Source organism: Pipra filicauda, unplaced genomic scaffold (assembly GCF_003945595.2).
Source record: "Pipra filicauda isolate LSUMZ 115617 unplaced genomic scaffold, ASM394559v2 scaffold89_size2521313_pilon, whole genome shotgun sequence".
Taxonomy (NCBI): domain Eukaryota; kingdom Metazoa; phylum Chordata; class Aves; order Passeriformes; family Pipridae; genus Pipra; species Pipra filicauda.
This window is the reverse complement of record NW_024105086.1, coordinates 1,774,091-1,795,702: the sequence shown is the minus strand read 5'-3', so window position 1 is coordinate 1,795,702 and position 21,612 is coordinate 1,774,091. Positions and strand designations below refer to the sequence as shown.

Sequence of the window (21,612 nt, the reverse complement as noted above, 5' to 3'; positions counted from 1 at the left end):
TGGTGGGTTCGTTGTTCTCTCCTGTGTTTTGTTGTGGTTCTTGTTGAAGGCAGTGGAGAGGTTTTGGTGGACTGGCCAGCTCTGTAGAGCTGAGTGTGTGGTTTGAGTAACCCTGAGGAAACCAGGTTGCTGTGGTGATACGAGTCAGTTTGCTGTGGGGAAGGTGTTTTAGGGAATATTCCACCTGGGAATGGTGTTTTCTGCATGTTGTTTCTGTGTTAGTAAGTATGTTACACTGGGCAATCTTGGTACATATCTCAGCGCTGTTTGCAAGGATCCCTGGGTCACAGAGCTACTTAAAAATGTGATAAAATAAGTACCTGTGTTAGCCCATTTCTCTTCATAACTTTATGTTTGTGCTTTAAGTTAAGCATTTGTTGAAGTCCTTCCCTGGAAAAGGCCCCATATTGTCTCCTTCACTTGGGTGATAGAAAGTTTTATTGGTGCCAGTTCCTTTGGGATACTAAAAAAGAAAGGCAGAAAATGTGCAGCTTTATTCAATAATCAGAATAGGGAGCTACAATGGTTAACACATTGTGGTTAAAATGAAAGCAGCATTCAAGCATTGAACCTGTTGAGTGCAGGGAAAGGGCCAATAACAAGCTGGTTATGTCTTAATCTGGATTCCTTTCTAAGGGGAGTAATGTCACCTTGGATCTGTTTGAATCATGTGCTTTTAGTTCCACACAGCACACTCAAACCAGCAGGCATACAGTAAACATAAAATCTCATATATTAAGAAGACCATAAAGTGAATTAACCCAAGCTATAAAGGCTTGACATGCAGTTATTTGGGAGCATATTTGGATCAATGGGTTCTCAAAGTCACAGCAACTTAAACCTAAATTCCAGGAGTTATTTCTATGAGGTTTTGGTTCAGTGAATTTTAAGTAGGCAGTGAAAATAAGACAAGTACAAAATATGAGCCAGTGAATAGAGATAGTATTGATAAACTGCAAAACTATTGTAACAAAACCCAAGGTGTAACAATGACTGTCTGTCAAAGGGATTTTGTATCTGAAGAGAATTGTTCACCATCTGAAGCTGAAAAGCAGACTGCCTTCTCCATTTTCAGTTTTCCCAGAATCTTGGCTTTTATCAAGAGCAGATAATGCCTCATCAGCTTTTAATTTAAACCCAAATTTCATTGCTTGCAGCTTTCCAAATTGTGGCGACTCTGGAAGCAAACTTATTCCCTGGTCAAAGTGTGGTTTTTTCCCTTTACGTTATTAAACGATGCAGGAAAAAAAAATCTCCAAAGTACTTCAAACACTTTAAACACACACTTTGATTTACGAAAATTTTGTTTATTAAATCCCTGCTTTGTTCTGAGCCAGGCTCTGCCTTGCAGCAGTTGAAAGGTGCAGCATACTGCACATTTCTCCTGGTTTTTTTGCCCTTTAGAGCGATCCTTTTGTCACTTGAAGTTCACCCAAGCCAGGCGTCGTGGCAGGCTGGCAGCAGGCTGTGGGGGTGGCTGCTCAGCAAGCTGAGTAACATAATTACCAGAATTCAGTGGCTTCAGAAAGCCTCAATCTAATTTATCCTCTCGAAAACTCCGTCACATCTGTCTCGGTGCCCCGCGCGCCGGTGGAGTGTCGCAGTGTTGGAAGGGTTCGAGGATGACCTTGGTGATGTGAAGAGCTGCCCAATTTGTCATTCTCGTGCTGCTTTAGAAGCTGCATTTCATTCCAGAGGGTCTCGTGGCCTTGCTGTACCTCACAGAGCCATGAAACAGGCTCTTTCTCTCACTCCATGGGTGTCTCTTGCCTTCCCTTGACCCATCCTCTCTCTGAGACCCAGAGGGCATTTTTTGTGCCCATCGTGTTGGTTGCCTGTAAATGAATGAAAAGTGCACGATGAGAGAAAATCCAGTGTTTTACCTTTTCTGAAATCTGGTTTCACCCTTGCAAGCACTACATCTAATAGGTGCTATTTTAATCATCATTTCTAATCATGCTGATCATTTTCATGCACATTTTAAAGCACAGTTTTGGATTATGGACAGAAATAGTGGCCTTCTTACTAAAGCTATCATCTTTCTTCTGATTTTCTGAGAGTTCTTTTGTTCCTTAATCCCAAGAATAGAACTGTTGGGAGTTTTCTTGCCTCTATGAGGATGACTAGAAATATCTATTAACACAGGATTAAAGTGTCACTCTTCAAATTGCCTTAATCATACATGAGTAATGTATGAGACACATGAAACACTCTCCTGGCAGCTCTGGTGAGAACCACTTGTAGGTGTCTTCTAATTTCTCACTAGTAGATTTTTATTAGCTAAGGACTCTAATTAAAAAATAATTTTTAATAAGATGATCTGGAGATTTTCACGTACCAGCAGCAAATATATTTGTCTGTTGTGTTTTCTCTGTCACAAAGATTCAGTGAATGAGTAAGAAACTAAAGACTTGGTTGTCACAAGAGCTAAAGCAGAACATGCATCTAATTAATCAGCACAGAGAGAGTCTGGTGAGTTGGCAGGCACAGCACCAGGCTGAGTCGTGCTTTAGGAGTGTCAGATGAGTGGTTTTTGGATGGAACTTCTGGAGCTGTGTCTGGCTGGAGGTCACTGGAATTAGCCATGTCACTGCTGGCATTCCTGTTGTCTTCCCTAATGGGCAAGTGGCAGGTTGGCAGACGTGAAAAGCCCAGCTGAAGGGGAAAAAAAATCAGTGTAATCTTCTGGATCTGTATCATCATCAGTGTGGACAGGTCAATTTGTGAGACAAATATGTCAGAGAGAGGGGAAACATGCGTTCCATCAAAATGCCTTTATCTTGTCAGCACTGTTTAGCTAATAAGGAGTTATTAAGCCAACAATAAAACACCCTTAAATTCTAGCTTATGACCCATTAGAGTGCTCTCCTGATTCATATCTGGACCAAAACAACCCACAAAGGAAGTTTGAAAGAAAAATACTGAATTGTTATTTTTCAGTCCACGGTCTTATGCATAAAAGTTCCATGCAGACAGAAAATTTCTGTTTCTCTAAGATGAGAGTCATGTCATGTATGGATATATTGTTATCTAGAGAACACAAATATTGTTTAGCTGGGACATATTTCTTGCAGGACTGAATGCAGAAGAGGCTGCAGGATGAATGGGCTCTTCTTTTAAACTTCCTCTTCACGCTTTAAAATGAGTTTTCTTTCCTCCCTGCTTCTGTTTTAGGTCAGAACTTCCTCTTTTTTTTAACTTGTCCTTAATATTTACCAAAAAAGCACAAAGAGGAAATGTGAAAATGAGACATAAATACTTGCAGCAAGAGGTCAGGGCAATGCTGGATAACAGCCAGGGAGGGCAGATGGTGCCAGCCCAGTGCCCTGGGGCTTTCCCAGCATGGCCACTGGGGACTGGGAGACCAGAGAGAAGAATTTGAATGAACTGGGTGAAAAAATGAATTGGGAGCCTGGGCTGGGCATGAGTGTCAGGTTAATCACTGCCAGTGCAGAGAAGCAGCACTGGACTGGCTCCAGATTTACTGCAGTGACCCTAAAATCTCTGGGAGCTGTATTCCCCACAGCCACAGGGTGTGGAGCAGGGAACCATCCATCCCCACCCCTCCAGCCATCCTCCAGGGGCTCATTAGAATTGTGGAGTATAAAACAGATCTGGGTTTGAGTTGGGCATATTTCTGATTCACTGGAAACTACTTTAGGGCAGAGCTTTGTCATCGTCCCAAAGTGGTGGGGAATTGGTGCTGGCTGGGGAAAAACAAAACTCTACATTGAGAAAAAGGGAATGAAACCTGAAAAGGGACTTGTTGGGTCAGGGGGGAGAGGGGGATGTGTGAGGCAGCTTTCAGCTTGTTCTTGACAGACATCTCAGGATATCCAACTCACAATATTGTACAATCTCATCCTAAACAAGGTGGTAATGATAAAAAAATACTCTTTGAGGAAAATGACCACCCATATTTGCTGTCTGTGTGTGTACACATGTATGTGTGCACTCCATGTACGTGTTGTGAGCCAGCTTTTCCAGTAGCAATTGCCTCTGTCAAACCCACGCTCAGATGAAGAGTTAACTCACACATTCTCAAAGGCACAGCACGTGGGGTCGGGTGTTTGTTGCCGCTGTCTCCCAGCTGGATTGGTCAAGCCCAGATAATTAAGTTGGACAATTATATTGTGAGATGAAATGTTTTGCTGGCAGTGTTTTCCTAAGCGATGTAGCAGCAGCAGTTATCTGCAGGATCAAATCATCATCATGGCCGGGCTTCGCCAACGAACATTTAGGGAGGGCTCTGCCCGTGTTTGTTACAAGTGCGTTGGTGGCTGAAAAGGCCAATATGAGATAGACACGTCTGATTGCAAAAGGCACAGCAGAAAGACTCCTTAGGTGGTATATTCTGCAAGACACGGTTCTTTCTGCGTTGCCTTTTCTCCTCGAGAGTGACCCTGCTGCGTTCTCAAAGGCATCAGCTGCGTTATAGATGGTGTGTCTCCAGACCTCCCAACTGGAGGCCAGAGTAGACCAGTTATGGTGATCAATATGGCCAAGGCTGAGATATTGTTTCAGGCAGTCCTTGTATCTTCTCTTTGGGGCTCCTCTCCTGTGGCAGCCAGTGGCAAGTTCACCATAAAGCAGGATCTTAGGGAGGGGGTGGTCCTTCCTCTCAGATGAAGAGTTAACTCACACCTTCTCGGTGGCACAGCACGTGGGGTCGGGTGTTTGTTGCCGTTCTCTCCCAGCTGGATTGGTCAAGCCCAGATAATTAAGTTGGACAAGTATATTGTGAGATGAAATGTTTTGCTGGCAGCGTTTTCCTAAGCAATGTAGCAGCAGCAGTTATCTGCAGGATCGACTCGTAGCCCCGAAATATTGACAGCCCCTGCCCCATGCTCTGCCTCTCCCGCTGTAATCTCCCTGCCAGGCGATTTTTCTTTCATGTTGCTGCAGATATTGGTACAAACTTGGAAATAATTCATTAGCTTACCAGCATTGATTGCCTCTCCTGTGAGCAATGTGATATCCCAACTTCAAACACGGCCGAGCGAGCGGGGGAGCACCGGCCCCTGCTTTTGGTTGGAGGCAGTGAGAGAGGAGAGCTGAGCTGCTGGGCAAGAAATGAGCCTTCCTTCAGCTGGCCAGAGCAGCCCCTTCCTGACTGCCTTGAGGAATGCTGTGCTACTGAGGATGAAGCAATTTATGAGGCATTTTTAATTTATTTATTATTGTTTTTATTACCATCATCATTATTAGTAGTATATTTATTAATGCTGATTTAACAGTGCAATCCTACAGCAGGAAAAAACCCCTAAAAGATAAAAAAAATTGGGGGAAAAAGGAGAAATTGAAAACTATTCAGCTTGATTTCTGCAGCAAGTGCCAGCTGAACAAGGATGACGGGAAATCCCAACAAGATCCGAGTTGCTCCAGCAGCATTTTGTTCCCAGCATTCCCACAGCTGAGCCGTGACCCTGTGCTGGGTTTTTAGGTATTTTAGGACGGAGCTGGCTGTGCTGTGTTGGAGGCAGCCCCAGCAGCAAGATGGCTTGAGCACTAGGAATGATCCTGCTGCACCTGGAGCTGTAATTCTTGGCTGGTAGGATGTCTCAGCTGGAGGCATCTCAGTGAGTTCATCTTAGTGGGCAGGTATTTTTTGAACGTGGAAAATTTTCTTGCTTGGATTTTCTTTTTTTTGTGTGTGTGGTTTTTTTTTTCCTCCCTTGGTTTCAAAGAAACACATTCTGCAAAGAAAAAAGTTGATTTCTTTTTCTCTCTCTTTTAAAACTCTTCTCGTTGTGAAAAACTTCTGAGCTTCAAGTCTAAAATGTATCTCAGGGCTCCTGCATTGTTTGCAGTTCCATAAAACAGTGTCAGAGTCAGGTTTGTTGTGTGTTCTCAACTGTTTTGCTGCGTTTTGAACAAAGTGAAAGATATTTTCTCAGAGAGGGGGAAAAAACAAAACAAAACCAGAATTAATTTGTAGCAAGAAAGACAAATTTAATGTGAGCAAAAATGCTTCAAAAACTAAAATATGGGACACCTTCCACCAGCCCAGGTTGCTCCAAGCCTCGTCCAACCCGGCCTTGGACACTTCCAGGGATGGGGCAGCCACAGCTTCTCTGGGCAACCTGTGCCAGGGCCTCCCCACCCTCATAGGGAAGAGTTTCTTCCTAATATATTATCTAAACCAAATATCTCTCAGTTTAAAGCCATTTCCCCCTTGTTCATATCTCTCATTTCCAAAGATACCATCTGCAAAATGTCAACAGGCTTAATGTGGAACGTTGAATAGAGAAAGTGATTTTAATTACAAGTCGTTATTGGAAATCTATTGTCTACAAATTGCAAAGAAAACTCACTGGAAGACAATGTACTGGTGATCTTAAACTGCTTTTCAGGGTGCATTGATTTGTTAATCTCGGTTTTAAATGCAAGACGTTGCCATGTGGAGCAGTGCTTCAGAGGCGATGTAGTACAAACCATATCAAATGTCTACACACAGTCTGGCAGGAGCAGAATATTTAAATATTTATAAAGTACCTATGAGTGACTCACTGGTGCATAAAACCAGGCAAATACCATTTCTTAAAAAATTATTTGATCCGTGCCGGTGGCGTTCACTGAGGTGATTCCACGTGCACAAATCAGAGTGTTTTGGGTTACTTGCAGACACAAAATTATGTCAGTGAAGAGCAAATACAGATATTGGTGAAATCACAGAGTGGCTGACAGTCCTGGACATCCCTGCTGAGTGCCCATCCCTGGAGGGTTTTAACAATCCTGTGGATGTGGCACTTGGGGACACGGTCCAGGGGTGGCCTTGGCAGTGCTGGGGGAATGGGTGGATTTAATGATTTCAGGGGGTTTTATCACCTGTGTGTCTGTGTGCACCTTCAGATCATGGAGTTAAGGTTTAAAAAATTTCCATTTTCTATGAGCTGGGAATGAAGAATTGTAGGTGTTCCTCTGGCTTCCTTATGGTCTTGCAAAACCAGAGACCATTTCTGAAGGGAAATTGGACCAGCACTTTCTATGTTGTATTTCTTTTTATTATTTTAGTCATATTCAGTCTCTGAAGAATTTTTGAAGCAAGTGCAGCATTGGCATGAAGCAAAAATGTCTTATCACTAAAAATGGGGAAAATCATAGCTAAAATGCCTAAGAGTTCACATGAAGTCAAAGGTGTGATATGGTCTCATCCTGGGCAAGCTTTCCTAGAGCTTGTGTTATTAGATACAGACCAGAACATTTTAGCTGCTGTTTTCCTCTTGTTTCTGGTTTTCTTTCCCTGTTTTCCAAGTGTGGAATTTCTAGTGTGATACTTTCCTTTTGAACCTGCCTTCATGTGGGGAGAGCTGCTTTGGGGGGTCTCTCTGACCTTTCAGGCATCTCGTGGTTGCTCTGAATTGCTTCTCCATTGACTTGTCCTTCATCTTCTCTTCAACTGGTTGAGCAGATTCATCGTCTTTAAGGCCAAAAACATTCCTTAAGGTATTAAAAAAACAATTTTCTAATGCAGGCTCAGTCCCACCAGAGCTGGTGCAAAGGCTGAAACCTCCCATGTTACCCTTCCCCTCTGATATTCCCATTTCTCACCATCCAGGCAGGGATCATGCTGGTTTTGCTGCTGTCGTGTGTTTTGACACTCACTGACCCTTTTCCCAGGATTAGTGACCTCATCTGCTTTTCATGTCATACTTCTGCCCTGCATTCCTTGTTCCTGGCTGTGTGGTCACTGTTTTATGTATAATTGTGTATGTGGTCACGTTAAAATAGTTTATTCTGCACAGGTGCAGGTGACTGGCCAACCCCAAAAGCTCAGCACATCAGTCCTGCCTTCCGTGGTATTCCAAGTGTCAGCTGGGATTTCTGTGTTTATTCCAGCTCTTAGTGGAGGTGTTGAACAGATCTGGGCTTTGGATGACTCTAGAAACAGCTCCATTGGAGTGGATCAGCCAGTGCTTAGTTGATTTAGGGTGTACTTTATTGACACTGTACAGCCCTACAGAGCTGCAGTGCTAATTTTGCAATCAGAATGCCAGAGCAGCCATCAGAAAATTACCAAGTACTGTACATATCCCCAGTGCAGTGATACAATTTATGGAGAGCCACAGCTGAGATGTTTTTATTTCATGTTCTTCACAGGAGAAAATCTCCTTGACAAATCCAGGATGCCCAGATAGAAACTTAAAATAAAAAAAAAATAGCAGTGGGAGATTGAATAAGCTGAACTCAAAGGTTGGTTCTGCTTTAATACTTCCAAAAAAGAATAAAAAAAAAAAAAAGGTGCCAGCCTATAGAGAAAAGTAAAAAGCTTTGGAGATGCTTCAGTGGCATCAGGATATGAGATGAAATTCAGCTGTTGCCAATGTCTGTCTTTAGCACCACCATAAAAAGCTCGCTCTCGAGTTTCTTGATGATCAGAACTTCAGAAGGAATATCAAGAGCCTTCGACAGACATAAATAACGGGGAGCTCAGCCCTGCTGTGCCTCCTGAGCTCCATCAGCTTTTCTGTCTGTGCTGAATAAAATTCAGTGCAGAATTTTGGTTTCTCTTCCTGCAAACCAGGAGGTACAGACACCACTGAACTGGGGCTTTGTGCCACACTTGGGTCCTGTAGCTTTCCCCACAGCCCAGGCATTGAATATTCACAGTCCCATTCAGTATTCAATATATTGATATTTCTGGCATGTTACCAGAAACATGTTTAGAGAAGTAACTTGTGACTATGATATAACAAAAAAAGAAATGTGAGAAGTATGTGTATCTTCTTAATTTGTCCTTCTGTTCATCAGACAGTCCTGAATAATTAGTTAGTAAAGACTGTGGGTCCTGCTGGACACTGAAGCACTTTAACAGTGTCCTGCTGAAACCCAGCCTTGCTTTGCAGCACAGCCCCAAAAACTGCTGGGGTGTGATGGAGTGCAGAGGGGATGGAACAGGGAGTGGGAATGGCTGAGATTTCACAGCAAAGCACCAAAAAGCGAGCGGGGTGAGAATAGAGAATGAAAATATCCTCACCCTGGGATTTCCTAGGGTCTATATACACCTTTTAAATATGAAATTAAATGAGAGAATTGGGAGCCTGGAAGACCAGGGTAACATTTCAAACCCCCTTTGAACCTGTATTTTGAAATGAACTGTGTTTCACAGGGTTGTCCCACATCCTGATTTCTTGTGGTGTCAGGGCAGGGCTCTGGTCTGATGGAGTGGCTGCTGGAATTGCTTTCAGGAACAGACTGATTCTGAAGTTTCTTCTGAAAGCTGCTGCCCAGACAGACTCTTCCTGTGGTTTTGTTCTCCTGTCTGGCTCAGTGACCTGGTTTTCCATGTCATTTGCACTTCATTTTAATCGTGGGGAAAATTCAGCTTTCCCCAGTGTTTGGAGCTACCAGAAGTGGAGTCGTCCATCCCACTGCCTTTGCTGAAGCTGCACGTGCAGCCTGGGTTGCTGTCCTGCTGCCCACACATAGGAGCAAACAAAACCCCAAATTAGCTCCACCCTGGTCTGTGAAGACCCAAGAGCCATGGCCAGTCCTGGCCCTGTATGGCCAAGTTCAGGCAGTGTCGCTGCACTGTTTGTTTTTCATAGAATCATAGAATCATTAAAGTTGGAAAAGACCTCCAAGATCATCAAGTGTAACCTTTATAGCAATACATGCAAATATTTAATATACATATATGCATATTTTAATGTCAGGTTTCACAGCTATTATTTGATAGCTCTTACAGGTAGATTTTCTGCACAAATGTCTCCCTTTTGCATTTTTCTCATCCTCAAAAGGCTGTTGATCTCAGGAACCCACTGCTGGTGGGGGGGAAAATAACATTATTTCTGCCAGGAGAATTCAGGAGCTGTGTACAGAACCCTTGGCAACCTGGTGAGAGGAAATGTGCTCTGCTGCTGCTGCTCCAGGCTAAATATTGTTGTTGGTATCTAACCTGCCCTCTTGACTGCTCATAACAAAACTGGGAGTTGGAGGAAAGGCATTTGCTGTGTTTGTGTGGTGAAACAATGACCTGCTGGGTCACCTGTCACTCAGCATCTTCCCAAAATCCTGGTGGTTTACATGCCCAGGGCAGGGTTCCTCTGGACCATGACTGTTGTGGGGGTGAGTCCACATGTGAAGTTACAATTTCCTGCAGTTTACAGCAATGAACTTAAAAATGAACCAGGTTGGCAGGATGGGAATCTCATTTCTTTATTATTCTTAGAATGTGATGTGCTTCTCTTTAACCTGCTGGTTCTGCAGTGAGAAGTTTGGTTGCCTGTTGAGGACACCTTGGCTGGGGTGGGAGGCACAGACCTCCCATCCTGCACATCTTCCTGCTGCAGGGCAACCCAGATTCATCAACAGACTAAACCAGCTGGAACCAAAACTCCTTTTTCTGCCCTAAAAACCCAAACACGAGCTTGTCAGTAGCTGGCATCTGTAGCTGATATGCAAGCATCACTAGATGGGGTTTATGTTCCTGTAGGACCTGCAGGCAAAGTTCTTTCAGAAGGAGTGATAGCATCTGGTTGCATTTGGTCATTACTGATAGCAGAGGCTGTTGCCTTCAATCTCTTCTCTTCAGGGGACTGCTGTTTATTGTAGCAACAAAAAGAACTCTGTGCCAGATTCTCCTGCAGTAAACAGCATAAAAGTCTGCCCATCCTAAATTCCTGTAGCACTCTGGTAGCCACCAAACTCATCTCCAGCCTTTGGACCAGCCCATATGGTAATTTACAGGCTTAGGAAGGTATGAAATGCACGTGTTCTGGCTGTTTTAGCACATTTCCACTTATTGTAATACTAATTATTATTGGATTTTTTCACCATTGGTATATATTCAGTGCATGTGTGTCCTGAGGTAGACTGGCTTGGAGTCCACTCAGAGCTGTAATGCATCTTCTGGCAGGTCTAATAGAGTTGTGTGGCTTTTAATGCAATTTGCTAACCAATCACCTGCTAAAATATGAGATGTATATGAGGCTAAATTTGTTACAGAACTGCTATTATCCTTATTTTGTTTTAAGATGTATTTTTATGAACCCATTCGCTCCAAGATGCATTCATGGAAAGACTCCAATATGTTAATGGATATTTATTGAATACCTCAGTGTAATGGGATGAACAGGCACTGTGGGTTGTAATTAATGCATTGCCATCCCGTGGCTGTGGCTGACTGGGAGATGGGAGCAGTTTGGAGTGGGCAGAGCGTGCGTTTGTCTCGCAGTGCTCCGGGAACACCCGCCGAGGCAAAGAGCTCTCACAAAGAATGGAAATGCATTTTCTTTGCCAGCCAGGGGTTTTTTGGCAATAGCAAAACATCCTGACATGGCAGAAATACGGAGTGTGGGCACTGGAGGGGCTGCTGATGGTGGAACTCCTCCGGAGAGCGGCACATCCCTCCAGCAGCATCCACGGAGGAGAGGGATGCTCAGGACATAAAAGAGCAAACTTGGCTGCTGCCATCCAGGTGAGCACAGCTGGGGTCTCCTCCCTGTCTCCCCTTCCACCTTTCCCATATCCTGCACCCTCACTGACTTGAACTCAGCAAAAGCAAGTGCACTGACAAGGGGGTTTGGCTCAGAAAAGAGGATTTTTAACTTTCTCAAACACGGTGAGAGTAACCCAGTGACTGCTGCGATGCATTAGCACAGGTGGCCTCTGAGCAGAATGCATTAAACAAATTATATGAACTGCAAATGATGTGCTTTGTATTCCAGCACATAAACAGGGCTTCAGCAAACACGTAAGCCGACAGCAAAGAGCTGCTTTTCAGATTTCACTTTTCAAGCCCCGCAGTGAGGCACTAATACAATTATGTCAAAAGTCTGTTGAGCAGATAGAAGTAATGAACTGTTGGATTCCTGCTCTGTGAGAGCTCTTTAACAGCAGACATTGGGGAATAAAAGATTTCCCCTGCACCAGACATCATGTGTCCAAGAGCTTTGCAAGTGAAAAAAAAAAAAGAGTGGCAGGTTACTGCATCCTTCTGGCTCTTGGGAGTGGCTCAGCAGCTCCGAGCCATCATTGATCAGCTCCCTTTTTGTTAAACATTAGGCAAGGGAAGACCTGGCAGGTGTAATTTCCTTTAAGGGCAAAGCAAGATGGAAGGGAAAAAGAAAGCTGGGGGACTTGGTACCACACGGTACTGAGCCATCTCCCTGTGCAGTCACTCAGAGGTGCAGATCTTCCACCGGGCTTCGCGAGCGCCCCACGAAACAAAAACTGCTGCAATAAGTGTCAGTTGATCCACTAATTTCCTATAATGAAAGGAACTTCAAAGGAATCAACAGGGCCAGTGGCAAAGCAGTTTCATTACGGGTCTCATGTCAGCCCCCTGGATAATTTACTCTCAGGATTAGATACAGGGTACTCACAGAAGAGGCTGAAATACCTTCTGAAGCAGTTCTACCACTTGTGGGGATGTTTGACTTCCTGTGGTTATTATTGCTGTAGTTATTAGTTTTTGTGGACGATGCCCCATAGGAATTGGGTTGAGAGGCCCAGCTCATTTCAAATTCCAGCATCAGAAGCTGTCAGATAAGGGCCATTTGAAGCTGTTTGAAATAACAGATGTGTTTCAGTGTGGTGGAGGTGATGGGAGCTGGGCTCTGGAAGTGGCCCAGCGGATACTGTGGGTGCTGTAACACCTGTATGGAGAGAGTAGGAGTGCTGTCTGAGCCTCAGTGCTTATCTTGCAATTGTCTTGTGAAGAATTACCTCATAATCAGTCAGAGTAACCAAGATGATTTTGCTGTGCTGAAGTTTTATTTAATTAGTCTCCTGGGTGGTTTTGCTGTCAGAGCCTGGGTGAGCCCTGGGTTGCACAGGGCTGTGCTGCTGCTCCAGCTGACCTGCCCTGTGCCCAGTCTCCAGCAAACCCAGCAGTGCATGGCTTTGAAGTGTGTTATTTCTTGTAAATCTGTTACCTCTTGTATGAGGTTTGTGTTTGAAATACAAATTCTGCACGCTGAGAGTCTTTGCCTATTCCAGTTTTAAGCTGGTGTAACAGGTTGCCCAGAGAAGCTGTGGCTGCCCCATCCCTGGAAGTGTTCCAGGCCAGGTTGGAGCAACATGGGCTAGTGGAAGGTGTCCCTGCCATGGCAGGGGGTTGGAATTGGGAGATCTTTAAGGTCCCTTTGAATCCACAACCATTCTGTGGTCCTGTGATTCTGTGACCTCTGGCAATGTAATTCCCCTCACATATTGCCTGCCACTTTAATCATTTTTAAAAAGCTCATTTACTTGTAAGCAGAATTGCTCCTGTGTCACAACTCACCTGTCCATAAATATTTGCAGTCTCAAGCGCTGAGAAACCTCCTTTCCACCCATTTCTCTGCCCACTCCATAAAATCAACAAGGCATCTATCACCAGGAAATAAATAAATAAACCAACCAGTAACGGCCCTGCAGGGAAAACAGCACGAGGAGGAACGGGGGCTGCCAATTTATATTTTTTTTCCCTCCCTCCCTCCCTTCAGCAGGCTGATGAAGGGCAGTAGCAGAGAACCCACCTGACATTCCATCCCATGCCCCACCTGGCTGGTTTCCTGTGCCCCCCTCACCACTGCCCATGGCCCCCAGCACCTCCACCCCCACACTGCACATGCCTGGCTTCTTCTTCTCAATTACCCTATTTTTTTTCCACACCTGCCTCTTCTACTGAAATGGAAATAAAGGGAAAGGTTTTCAAATTAAGGCAGGAGAGGAACATCAGCAATTCCCATTCTGGCAAATTAAGGGATTTCTAAGCCTCCTTCCTCACATAACTCATGAAAAGATTGACTGTGGGTGTCCAGGAGATGTTTTGAAGACTTTTTTTGATGCTCAGAAATTATTCTGGGTCAATAGCAGGTGGGTCACAGCTGTCAGGGGCTGTAGCATCTCTCTTCAACTCACGGACACGGAAAAGCTGGAAAAGTCAAGGGTAACTTTTGTGTCTTACCTCACCGATCTCTTTATTACCAGAGTAAGAAAGAAACCATTTTTTTACATTTAAATCCTTCTACACACATCTGTTACAGGACTTGCCATGTGCCCTTGCCCCTCTGGTCGTGAGCAGTCCCCAGTGTCCCTGTGCTCTCCAGCACAGAAAGAAATGCATAGGTACTACACATGAAAAGGTTACACACTTATTCACTCCTGTGCTCCAAACTTCTTAGACATGTCCACGTGAGCCTTAGATGTGGAAATAATGTGGGATTCTGACCAAGTGAATTCAGTGTTGCAAACTGTGCTGGTTTCTAAGAAGGGATTCTGATGGGAGACCTCCAGGCTCCAGGGGATGGGCAGCATCTCCCTGCTGTGCTAACCCCTCAGGAGTTCCTTTCCTCTGAATTTGGGGGGCAGTGCATCAAGAACTATGCCCAGATTTCACAGGATGTAATTTGCTTACAGCTGCTCATCAAGGTGGTGGCAACCACATGGAAATGCCTCTGCCAAAATCCAGGGTCTTTCTGGTCAGAGCATTGTGTGAGCTGGAGCTGTGGGAATGGTGTTTTCTGGCAGGAATATGTGTCCTCTACAAGGTGAAGGAGAGAATAATTCATATATTAGAGAAAATGTTCAGGATTTTGTATGCTCGAACACTGGTACAGTGTCAACATCACAATCTCGTCAGATCACAGGGGTTTAGTTAAATCAAAATGATGGGAAATTTCCTTGGACTTTACCCATCAGCTGAAGAAATTGGTTGGAGTCTGAGTTTGTAGAGCAAACACATCAAAATGAATTTTAAGGACTTCTGGAAGTAACAAGACCTACATGGGTAACTTCCTTACAATTTCTGTTGTTAAGATTTAATTTCTAAACTTGCAGACTATGACTGGGAATCTCTTATTACACTACCCAAGAAATCTCTTGATCTTCATCTCTTTGTGAATACTTTTTCAAGATTTGTTTTATTCAGTGCAGCAAAGGGACTGACCACCTCTCTGTCACAGCTCCTCACCCAAGGTTTGCATTTCCACGGAGCCCACGGCTTTGGGACTTTAAAAGGACTTAAAAGGTGACTGTAATGCTGAGGAGTGATTTACAAAGTGGGTAAAGGATCATGCTCTGGATTTTTAAAAGCAATGTGTTTGCTGTAGGTGGTTTCTCTCAAAGCCTCCCTTTCCCCAGATACAGAAAGAAACCATAGGACAGAGGTGCCATGAATTTAAATGCCGTAATTTCCTTGAGGTACATAAACACAACCTAATTGTGATCATAACCTACTTGTGATCATTAAAGTTACAGGACACTGGACCATGAAGGGTATTTTTTCCAAGAGAAGATGTTGTTCATTTTCACAGAGAAGAATAAGCCATTCCCCACGTTGTTGGAAATGCAGCAGCTCTGATGCTGGGGGAGGGTGCAGATGAAGTTTGTTACCATCTTCCTGAGTGTGCAGGAAAATTAGGAGTGTTTGGTCCTGGACAGTGGACACCAGGAGGTAGGGCACATCTCTCTGATTGGGAGCACTGAGGAGACAGCACCAGCAGGAGAGGACAGGAGCCAGGGACAGGGTTGGAGTGGAGAGAGGAGGGGTGGCCACGTGGAGAGAGATGTGACCAAAGAGGCAGGTCCTGTTTTCATACCCCACCCAGACTGCTGGAGCAGAGCTGTGGCTCACTGCTGAGCTGGTGGCACCCCTGCACTGCATCCTGCTGCCATCTGAGGAGTTGCCTGGTTCCCCTGACTGTTGCAGGGTAATATTTGTGGTGTCTGGGAAGAACTGTATTAGCCCTTTCTGCAGCTAAATCTGCTCCAACAGTGGCAGGAGAAGATGAAGGAAGGATCTGTGGAACTGAGTAACTCTGCCCTGCAGAATATGGGACTGTCCAGCCTGACTATCTCCCAGAAAAATAACATCTCTTGTAGAACACAGTAAGAGAGGGAATGCAGTAGTGTCTGTGCTCCAAGGCTGTGTCCTTAAATCAATGAACCTGAATTTATAGCAATGAACCACCTGTCACTTCCCTTGTAGGGGATTTTTTTAAAAAGCAGCAATATTCCTTTACATCACCTGCCTTGGCAGGGCAGTGCAAACAATGGGTCTTTTTCCATCATGTCACCTGGCTGGAAACAGCAAATAAGGACATGTGCAAAGGTTATTTTTTTTTCTGAGCAAGCTCTCCTGCAGGAGGGTGGGGAGGAGCCCTCATCTCAGCTGGGCTATCTGGAAAGGTTCAGATCTGGTGGCAATATTTCAATATGGATAATTTTCATGCCTTTGGCAGGTAGCTGTTTGCTTTAGCCCCTTCCCACCTCCCCTAAAATTATAGTGTCTCTGTATTAGTTTCAGTCACGTTTGAAGAGAGGTAAAAATTTTAAAATGTGCCAAATGTCATTAAAAGCAACTGAAAAGGAAACAAAAATTACCTCTTTGTCCCAACTGAGGGAAACATTGGAGAACAAGCTCCCTGGCTGGAGACACGTGGGGGAACACACTGATGAGGAGGTGCTGCCAAACCTCCTGTGGGCAGAGAACATCCTTGGGAGCTCACATGTCTTAGATGCCAAAGTCGACCCACCTTGCACTGCTGCTGGATAAAAAAAACCTGCTTCAGTTGCAGTGCTGAGAGATGCTCCTGCATGAGCAGAAGGAGATGCTCAGATGTCTGTTGTTAAGTTCCCTTCTCACTGTACTCATTTGTAAGGACAGTAAGAGCAGAATGACTTTGCTATGACCTGTTTTACTTCCCCTGGTCAATCACAGGATATCTGCTGCTCACCTGTCCTGATTTCTTGAAAGATTTCCAAGAATAAGGGTTCCAGCAGCTCCCCCAGCCCAGTTTAACACGTCTCCCCACAGTTGTGCTCCAAACCACTCAGCTCTGCTTTGCTCATCCTTGAGGGCTGGGATTTGAAAAGGTTAAATCAGCGTCAGGCCGGGGAGGAAGATCCATCTTCCTTAAAGCTGCCTCTTCACTTACAGAAGCCAATAGCCTGAGCAGCATCCTTGCTGGCTGAAAACATGAAATCCCATTTAATTCCTTTGCTCTCCTTACTTCCAGACCCTGTAATATAAAATAATTAATCCTGCTGCAGCTTACGTGGCAGTTTGCAGCCTTGTTGGTATTGCTCTGTTGCTCCAAGTGGAGAGAACTTGCATCACTGCTTAACAATTTGACTGCTTAGAATTATTTAGAGAACTCATTTCTCTTTTAGTCTATTCTTTCCTTGGAGGGATGAAAAGCTTTCAGTAGTCAGCTTTTTATTGCATCCGTGGGCAAGCAGAAATATGTTAAGAGAGGACACAGAGTTTATCTTTATTTGCATAAAAGTACAATCCAAACTATTTTCTTTTTCCAGCACCATTTCCCATATTTTTCTCTCCTCAAAGATAGCAGGAGAAAAATAAAGGAAGCACAGTTATGTTGAATTGGTGGCTGTTGTAACATGGCAAGGTCTGTCACACCACAGGATCCTGAGGGCAAGAACTGTGTCCTGGTGCAGAGAATACTGGGAGTTGGGAAAACCAGTTGACTTTGGGTATTGTGTTAAGGTAAACTATAAACTGCAATTAGATGCTGTCCTGTGTTCTTGGAAGTTGATAGAAGGTTTTGAGTCATCTGAATTTGTTCAATGCTGATGCTGTGCAGCAACACGTTCACACTTCTGCATCTTCTTGTGCAGGAAAGAAAGAAAAGACTGAAAGCTGGAAATCTGGTTCCCTGAACCTTTTGGGTAGGTTTAGTCTGGCTGAACTGGTTGAAATGATTACAGAACAGTTATTTCCATACTTTGTTTGGTTAATATGACACTTGAATACAAGTGTGTAATATTCTGGCAACTTGAAGTTAAGGTATTTTTCTGCCTAAAACCAGTAATTTTGAGTGATTTCAGGTAGAACACCTCTTTGGTTTTCCCAGTATCCATTTTATGCCTGTTTCCCTCTTCTGAAGGTTGAGTCTGTGCATTCTTGGGTAAAGAATGCACACAGTGGGTGTGTAAGCTGTTTGAAGCACTGTCTAACTAAGAAATACAAGAATGTTTTTCCTATTCTCTCTTAATTGCAATACTTGTAGTAATTCTAACAACAGGAGACTGTAAGGAATTACTGTTTCCTCCCTCTTTTGTTTCCCTTTGCCCATTATCCCTTTAAAAAACAAAGCAGCTTTCCCATCTAGGTTTTGTGGCCCTTACTCATTACAAAAGGGATATATTCTACCAAAAAAAAGAAGTCCTGGATGTTCTTGGACATCCAACAAAGGGGATGGTGAGAACCTGCAGGGTGTGATGTGTCCTGAGACTGAGGTGGGATTTCTTCTGCCACATCCTTCCTCACATGTTCTGGATGAACCATTCTGCTCTGATGGCAGGTAATGAGTGACCTATGGGGCCTGTGCAGCTTTTTTGTGGATTTTTATATGTCTCATAAATTTTTTCAGTTGCTTCAATCAGAGGACTGTGTCACTTAAGGGCTGTTTGTGTCTGCCTAGAAACCAGAGAGAATAAACACATACAAGTGTTTTGATTAGGGCTGTGGTGACAATGTAATTAGGCATTCAGGCCACTGTTGCCATTTTCTATTTACTTCTTTAGGGTCTATCATCCCTTTTGCAAGCCTCACTTCTTTACTGCTTCATTAAATGCTGTGGTCTCCTCCCAGCTCCCTCCCAGCTCTATTTAGACAGATAGAACAGATCCTGTTAGCTTTCTCCTGGTGATGATGGAGACCAAAAAGTCATTTAAACATATTTGGCAGGCCATACATCTTAATGCTACCCAGTAATAATTCAACAGAAAAAAAAAGTCTTGTGACTGCAGGCTAAATGAAATTAAATTAGGGCTTTGGGCTCCCTGGGGGCCAGAATCCCCTTGCTGGATGTAAATGAGATGGGCATTTGAGCTGTGCAGTCAAGGTGGGGGAATGATGTTAGGGTTCTCTGCTGGAGGGACGTGGTCTGAATGCCCCTGGGCTGGCAAAAATGCAAAAAGCCTCGCAGAGAGAGGTACCCCAGTGACCCCCAGTGCTGGTGGCTGATGTGCAAACCCTCTGGGAGATGCCAGCCACAGCCAGCAAACTCCAGCAATAAAAGTAAAGGAAAGAAACAGGGAGCAAATAGGGATGACAGGCAAGGGTGTTTCCATACCAGGAAAAATCAAACATGTTTTCATCACCACTGTTGCAGGGGAAGCACCTGAGGTATAAACAGGCCACAGACATTTTTATTACTGTGCCATCAAACCCTGCCCAGGGAGATTTAAGGCATTATTGCTGGAGGTAGCAGTCAGTGTAGTCAAAAAGCATCTAACCTCAGTGAAGAAATTATCTAAGCTTCTTGCTACAGTAAAATTTATTTTGCCAGCATTAAATAAAAGGGGAGGATGTGTGTCTGGGGTGGGAGCCCTGCCACTCCCAGCACGCTCTGTGCTGCTACCTGCTGTCACCAGGCTTTCCTTCCAGCTGCAAACTTCCCAGAGCAGCAACTTCTTCTGGCTTGCATTTATTTACAAGAGCCACACAAATCCTGGGGGTTTATTGCTCAGCTTGTGGGTGATGCACAGCTCAGACTGGATGCCCTGCACAGCACCAGGCAGGGAACCAACTGCCCAAAGCACTGAGCAGGGATGTTAAATGATGATAACCTTGTATGCAGCAGAATCACAGCTTTGTCAGTAAACTATCATGATCCCAGTTTGGAGACGAACTGGAATACCTTATTGGGTTCACAGCTTCATATTTAAAGGTTCATGGTTTACTATTCAACAGATGGCTTGCATATTCATTCTGTTACAACTGGGGACTTTCCAGAGATGAGGTGAGGGAAAAACCAGGTTTGACAAATCTTGGGGTCTTAGAAATTACCTCATGGGAAAAACCTTACTTTGGGGGATTTTACAGGGGGGAACAGGTAACACAAAGGGAGAGATAAAACATAAAGGGTTTTCTGCACAGGTTCGATGAGATCAGGGCATCCTTTCTCCAGGCTTGGGCAGGACATTCCAAACTTGTTACATCAATGGATCCTTGTTTGGACTTTAGAGTGAGGTTTTTCCCCAGTCTCTTGTCAGCCCAAGGCTTTGTTTAAACTTAGCAGTTTTTCTTTTTCTCATATCCAATTTTTGGAATCCAGCATAGCTTGGAGCCCCCGTTTTGTGTGTCAGGTGTGTTATGGGCAGCCCAGCAGCAGAGTGGACATCAAGGGCTTGGATGCTTTGGGCAGGGGCCCTGGCATTGCTCCATCCATCTATCCATCCATCCATCCATTCACCCACCCACCCTGTAGCCTCAAGCCCCAAGAGCATCAGTTGATGCCCTGAAGCTGTTTGAGGTGTTTAAATGCAAAGGGACATGGACATCAGTGCACTGGTCATGCTGGTGGAGCGTGTGGTTTTCCTGATGTCCAGGCAGTGTCTGTGAGGAATGAGCAGAGGGCTGATGTGCTCACTGGGATGAAGACATGGGAAGCACCCATGGCTGCCAGCAGCTGTCGTGGGCAGTGATGCCAGGTAGCCTCTTCCACACTTCTTTTTGCTGTCACGAACTAACTTCTAGGATTGTGTTGCCAATATTTGTTCTCCTTCCATTAAAGTCTCTCTCCATCACCCTGCTCTCTTGGCTTCAGCAGTGATTTGGTTTAAGACTTGATCCACTTGTAAGAAGCTCCATGACAGAAAATCCTGACTCCTTGCAGGTGTCAGATCTCATGTCAGGTTCCACCAGAGTTTTGTTCCAAGTGTTTGCACGGCTGTAAAAAAACCCAACAAAAACAACATGAAAAAACCCTCACAAGCAGAGCCCTGAAATTAAAATGACAGCAGAAGAAAACAAGGGTGTAAGAGAAGGGATCTCAGCTCTGTTGTCGTTTTAGAAACTTCATTATCCAGTTATGGGGTTTGATATTGCTATTGATTTCACATAGAAGATACTCATGTGCTACAGGGATGCGAATTGTATAAAACCCAAAGACAGATCACTGCAGGAATATAATCAGGTGGTGGTTACAGCTTACATTTTCAGTGCAAACTGCCACTAATAGATAGAATTCTGTAATGAAATTGCTCCTTAAATGAATTATTATTCCAGAATTTTCTGATTAATATAAATCCCCTATTATGTCATACTCCAATTAAATTAGACAGGATATTATTTTATGTGAGATTGTAATTAACTAAGCTGGAATTTGGCCAAGTATCCATAATTTATACCTGGACTGAGAAAAGATATATGAGAATTTTTAATATTTATGGTTGATTGAGAACTACCCAAGTTTCTCATTCATCCAGAAGACAAAATTTTGCCTTTCATTCACTGTTAATACTATAGGACTGATTTAGGATTTCTTTGTGACTCCTACCTTCAAACTTTACCTTCTTTCAAATATTTCTGTGGCTGTGAAATGTCACCTACACAATTGCTTAAGGAGGTGACATTTTGGCCAAGTTAGTTTTTTGGGGTGGTAAAAATAAAGAGATAATGGCCCTGGCACAGGTTGCCCAGAGAAGCTGTGGCTGCCCCATCCCTGGAAGTGTCCAAGGCCAGGTTGGACAGGGCTTGGAGCAACCTGGGCTAGTGGAAGGTGTCCCTGCCTGTGGCAGAGGGTTGGAACTGGATTAAGATCCCTTCCAATCCAAGGATTCTGTGATTCTGTGAGATCACGGTGTGCTCCAACCTGAGCTGTGCAGGGAACCAGCCCAGCAGAGAGAGTGCTTGGAGTCAGAAAGAGCAAAAGA

The 21,612-nt window shown here is 44.2% G+C and overlaps 1 protein-coding gene across 2 annotated transcripts in view; it reads left to right on the top strand.

The window, feature by feature from the left end:
• Positions 1-21,612, top strand: part of FSTL4 (follistatin like 4) — a 200,348-nt gene that overhangs the window by 102,126 nt on the left and 76,610 nt on the right. The window lies entirely within an intron of this gene.